General features: G+C 41.4%; 1 protein-coding gene across 2 annotated transcripts in view; it reads right to left on the bottom strand.

Annotated features, from left to right (window-relative positions):
- Stx17 (syntaxin 17) overlaps nt 1-3,563 on the bottom strand; it is a 58,864-nt gene extending 55,301 nt beyond the window's left edge. The window contains exon 1 of one of the 2 annotated variants that reach the window (XM_031377358.1): nt 3,417-3,563. The gene's annotated coding sequence lies outside the window, so the exon portion shown is untranslated. The remainder of the gene's footprint in view (nt 1-3,416) is intronic. The other variant, XM_031377359.1, reaches the window with a different exon arrangement.
- Nucleotides 3,564-6,037: the final 2,474 nt, after the last annotated feature.

Raw genomic sequence — 6,037 nt, 5'->3', positions numbered from 1 at the left:
GAGAGGGAGAGGGAGAGGGAGAGGGAGAGGGAGAGAGAGAGAAGAAAAAGAGAGAAAGAGAACTAGAACACGCAATTTCTTTTTGGTACTCCCCAGGATCCCTAGAGTTTGTTAAGGTATCTGGTAGGTAATTGGTCACTAAACATTTAAACATTTACTGAATTCACCTTTCTCCCTTTCAAAACATAAAACATTGCAAAGGATTATGAAAAGCATATTATAACAATGAAGAAAATAAATGGATAGAATGAAAATAATAACCTATTGATGGATTGAATGACTGACTGACTGACTGACTGACTGACTGGGTTTATTTTGAATAACATGACCAATTATACAGAAAATATTACCATGTAAACATTTTTACTACATAATAGCATAGTATTACACTGTGAGTGTTCCATAATCTAATCTTCCACTGTTAGGTATTTAAGATGATCCTAATTTTCTACTATTATAAACTACATTCCAATTACTTTCCTCATACATAAATCCATACTACCTCCCATGACTACTTAGACAGCTAAAAATAGAAATAGCAAGCAGATAAAAAAAAGTTTTAAAAATATACTCACTGCCAAATAAGCCATTAAAGGTTCTTCCTATACACATTCTACCAGAAGCACTTCTCCATATTCTAACCAATGACTGGTTTGATTAGTGAGGGAAAAAATGGTGTCCTAGGAGATTTTTCTAGTTCACAGTCCACTTCTAGCTAGAATTAATTTTTTCTATCATTTCCTATTGTTTACAGAATTATAACGTAATTATATATCTGACAGTATAATATCCAAATTATTGCATAGTGTTACCATAACAAATGCCATCAAATGATAAAATAGCTCACATTTGTTATCTGTTACAGGAGATATCCCAGTTCAATGTCAAAACGTGGTATACAAGTGTGTTGGACTACTGACTGAAAGTACATTCCATGATTTTTTTTATTTTTTGGTCACAAAGTCGGATCATGTTACACGACTAAAACACTAGGTTTAAAGGGATAAAGAGCTTACACCTGTAAAAATGTCCAAAAATATACAAAATTCCTAAATTCTCAAACTTCTGTGATGTTATTATATTTTAATGGTTTAAAAAAAGCACAAAATATTTGTGAAAAGATTTACTATCATGGTGTAGTTGTATATCACAAAACCCATGGACCTATACACATCAAAGAGTAAATGCTACTTCATGCATCTCCAGGATATAGGAGAACTGCATTACCATGGGAAGAAAGCAAGTAGAGAACAGGACATGGAGGTTTTGCTGATCACTGTAAGGTTGAAGGTTAAAATAGTTGTGCTCTGTGTTTCCCTGACTAGTGTATTTCAGACATCCTGGAATGACTTTCTACATATACCAGGACTGAACATATAGGGAAACACCTCTCAGAAAAACGAGTCAGTTCTCACTGGTAGGGAACAAGCAGAAGCCAATATCAGGATGATCCTTGTAGTGTAAAAAGACAGAGATACCACTCTGCACTTTGATTTCTTAGCCACATACAAAAAGATACCAAAATAAATGTCAATCTTGCATATATGCATGGGCTGCTGTCTTTTGTGAGGCTCTGAGTGTAATGGCACCCGAGTATCAGTGAGCACTCCTAGACCACAGGTGTCAGTGTCTAATACCATTCTGAAAGACAGAGCGAGGGCAGCAAGCTGCAGGTGAGTGAAGGAGACCAGGGGTCCTTAGAGACGAGGTTGATTCCAGAACTGGTGCAGAAGTCACAGAGGTACAGAAAATAATAAGGACAAGACAAAACCTTCTAATGGCCAAAGTGAGAACAATTTGATATATGAAGTACATAATAACAGCAAAATAATCTTATGAGGTTCTGTTTCTTGATTTTTCCAAGACAGGCTTTCAGCCCTGGCTGTCCTGGAACTCGCTCTGTAGACCAGGCTGGCCTTGAACTCAGAGAACCACCTGCTTCTGCCTCCCAAGTCTTAGGATTAAAGGCATGTGTCACTAGTACCCAGCAATCATAGGAGTTTATGTTAACACAGAGAATTGAGTATAGATAAAGAAATGAGATAGAAAGCTCCTCCTTTGAGAAGAAGTCAATAAAGGAAGGAGGGAAATTGAGGACTGTCAGTTTCAAATAGTACTTGAGGCAATTAGTACTGGAGTACTAATTGCTATGGAGAATCTCCCAGATACCAAATTTAACTAAGTGATTGTGATTGTGTCAACACACAAGCAGTAGGTCCCATCTGGAGGGTCCATGGAGGCATAACTGAAAAGGGTACTCATACCTTCTGGTATTCTTAACAGAAATGCAACACAATCTAGTTCCAACCAACTATAGGTACACTTCTACTTGAAAGGCACTACCAACATTCCTGACTCTTCAAAAGCATAAAAGTCACAATACTGTTACAGATTGAAAAAGGTAATGGTGCCGGGTCCATCAAGAGTAAGGTTGTTTATTAGATCCCATTGTAGAATAATACATAAAGGACTCTAATAAAAAATGGAATCACAAGAGGCCCAGTTATTCTAATATTAATAATCTCTTGCTCTCATGACTGTACTACGTATGGTATGTAAAATGCGAACACAGGGGCGCTGTAGTGTTCTGTATTGCTTGTACGAGTTTTCTTTCTTTCTCTTTTGTTTTTTCAAGACAGGGTTTCACTGTGTAGTCCTGGCTGTCCTGGAATTCAGTCTGTAGACTAGGCTAGCCTTGAAGTCAAGAGATCCCCCTGCCTCTGCCTCCTAAATGCTGGGATTAAAGGCGTGGGCCACCAAGGCCTCCAGCAACTTCTACTTTTCAATAACTGTAAATTACTCCAAAGTTTTTGTTTGGTGTTTCCGCTTGTATAAGAATTGCTGTTTCATGGATGAAAGAACGTTTAAGGAGATAAGACTGCAGTCACTTTGCAGTGAGAGGTGTCAAGTGCTTTTTACAAACTTGATCTCTTGGTATCTTGCAACTAAGACGATATGGGTACCATGATACTAGGGTTCCACAAGAAGAAAAAGTACCCAAAGGTGAAGTAAATTACTCGAGAGTTATTTAAAAGCGAAAGGGTCCCTTTCCTAGAAAAATGTCCCAAACTGCTGACAACACTATCCCTCAAAGAAATGCATCCCCTTGGGCATGTGGGTGGCACAAGGAGTATAAATGCTGGCTTGGTCCCCGCAGCTGCGGCCTCTCCGCGTCCTGCCTGGCCACCGGCATCGCGTCCCTCACGGAGTCACCAGGACGCACCCGGGCCACACCGTCGACCCCAGCGGTGCGGCTGACCGGGCGACCCAGGGCCGGAAGCAGCTCTTCACAGCGACCCCGGAGGGCATGGCGCCGCGGGGCCTCGGCCTCCCCGTTCCCGCAGGGACAGCTACACCAAAACTGAAACCAGGGAGGCTTGGCCACTTCTGGTAGCGGCCTCGACGCTCACACTGACCCGAAGCCGGGCTTGGTGACCGGCGCCTCGCCCTTGAGTCTGCCGCCCGGCCCGCGGTGACACATCGCAGCCCAGCGCCCCCGTGGCGGCAGCCCGTCAGCCCCTTACCTCCCGCCTAGGCGCTCGGGCCGTCGATACACACTGCGCAGGCGCGAGCGGGGCGGGGCGTCTCCAGGGGGCGGGGTATATGGCCCCGCCCCCCACCGTGCCAGTGGGCGTGGAGGTGATGTAGTATGCACTGGAGGAACAATTCCAAGTGTTTTGTGGGTCGTCTTGTGTACTGTATCCAAGACAATATACATTTGGATAACCCTCCACATGTTACAGTTTTCCTGCACATTGTGTTCCTTGAATTTTGTTGGCGAGGACGGCCTCGAGCCCCTAGCTTTTTAGGTGTGTGAAAACTGAAGCTCAGAACGAAGTGCCATCCTCCCCCACGCCCGGCCCCGCCCCGCCTCCTAAAGCCCCTGAATGACAGACAGGCTAGAGGGGTTTCTGAATGGCCGCAGGCACAAATGGAAGCAGGGATGAACTTTTTTGTCCAGAGCCTGCTCCAGTGCTTTGGACGTCTGTCCTTAATAAACTGATAGCTGGTCACTTTGAGGCTCAGCACAGATATGAAGTGACTCACTCCTGTTCAGCCTGTTTGTGACAGAGCTGTACTCAACAGCTGGTTTTCCTAATTTCCTTCTCAAGTCATTCCAGTTGGACCAGCTGCTGCAAGAACAAGCTTTGAAGTGTATGCAGGTCATTGGTCCTCCTCTCTGAATGTTCTGACCTCAAGACCTAGCCAACTAAAATATATATATAACTATTCAGGTCTTTGCTTAAAATGGATCTTCTGATAATATAGTTTCAACAGTCTTAAAATTCCTGTTAGCTCTAAGGAAACTCAGTTCTTAAGATCTGCAGGTGGAATGGAAGTAGAGGAAGAATTTTGGCTCACACTTTAGGGGCTTAAGAAAGTCTTGAAAGGCAATTTTTAAAATAAAGCTCATTTGGATTCTCACTAAGCTATTTGGATTCTCTTTGAGGTATATTGGATGGTAGTGTTTATGGTACCCTTAGTTCATAGAATGAGGCATATCTATCAAATTTTCATCCCAAGGAGAAAAGGTATTAAGTAATACCATAGGATACTTTTTTTTTTTTTTTTAAATGCCAGAGTCAGTTAAACGAGCAATAGGGAATGGTTTAATTGGTAAAGTGCCTGCTTCACAAGATTGAAGACCTGAGTTTGGACACCCATCACCCACATAAAAAGCCAAGCTTTGTGGCATAGAGAGACAAAGCTATCACACACACACACACACACACACACAGAGAGAGAGAGAGAGAGAGAGAGAGAGAGAGAGAGAGAGAGAGAGAGAGAGAGAGGGAATCTGTTAAACAAGACCTCAGAACTAAAGATAATTGGTGTTAAGTTTTGAAAAAGTACAACAGGGAGCTGTGGCACTCTAGGATTGACTTGGGCCTTCCAGGTGGTTGTACGATGTTTGCTGTAACTTAGGTGTGTCATGTAGAAAGATAACGATATTTAATCGAACAGTTTGGCTAGCTACACTTATAATCTACAATATTTAATTGAATCTTTCAATATTTAGACATAAGGGGTGTGACCATTTTCTGTGCTTTTGCTCTAAGCCATAAAGTTATTGGGATAATAAGGTCTGCTGCCACGAGACAAAGTTTTCTTGATATCCTAACTTAACCCAGTAGATCCAAACAAAACAAAACAGTAAGTAGTATACATCTTGGAAAGAAACCAAAAAAGAAATTATTACCTGGTAAGATGATTGCTTTCATGTAGAGACTGTAAAAATGAATTCAAACAACTTCAAGGTGGTTAAAGAGATAGCTCTTCTAAATGATAATCACAAGGTTAAAAATGTAGCAGGAAAATGAACACTGAGAAAAATGTGTGTTTGTGTCTATGAGAAAGTAGAGGACCTATCAAAAGAGTGGAGTAGTCCCTAAGAGGTTGGGTGGAGGGAAGGAGAGCCTTAAAAGGAACTTCAGGTACCAACAATCTCAAAGACAAAAAATACACAACCATCTCATTAGATGCAGAAAAGGTCATTGACAAAATTCTACATCCCTTCATGATAAAAGTCCTGGAGAGATCAGGGATACAAGAGACATACCTCAATAAAATAAAGGGAGTTTACAACAAGCCCGTAGCCAGCACCAACTTAAATGGACAGAAACTCAAAGCATTTCTACTAAAATCAGGAACAAGTCCAGATTTTCCACTACCTCCACACCTATTCAATATCGTACTTCAAGTCTCAGCTAGTGCAATAAGGCAACTAAAGAAGAACAAGGGGATACAAATTGGAATGGAAGAAGTCTAGACATCTTTGCAGATGATATGGTAGTTTGCATAGGTGACCCTGAAATCTACCAAGAAATTCCTACAACTGATAAACATTCTTAGCAACGAAATTCCTATAACTGATAAACATTCTTGGATACAAATTCAAGTCACAAAATTCAGTAGCCCTTCAATATATGGACTTCAATATTCAGACAGATGGATTGAAAAATAAATCAGGGAAACAAAACCTTTCACAATGGCCTCAGATAATATAAATTGTCTTGGGGTAACTCTAACCAAGCAA

This window comes from Mastomys coucha, unplaced genomic scaffold (genome assembly GCF_008632895.1).
Source record: "Mastomys coucha isolate ucsf_1 unplaced genomic scaffold, UCSF_Mcou_1 pScaffold18, whole genome shotgun sequence".
NCBI classification, from domain to species: Eukaryota; Metazoa; Chordata; class Mammalia; order Rodentia; family Muridae; genus Mastomys; species Mastomys coucha.
Note: the sequence above shows the minus strand (reverse complement) of the source record. Positions and strands in the feature narration are given on the sequence as shown.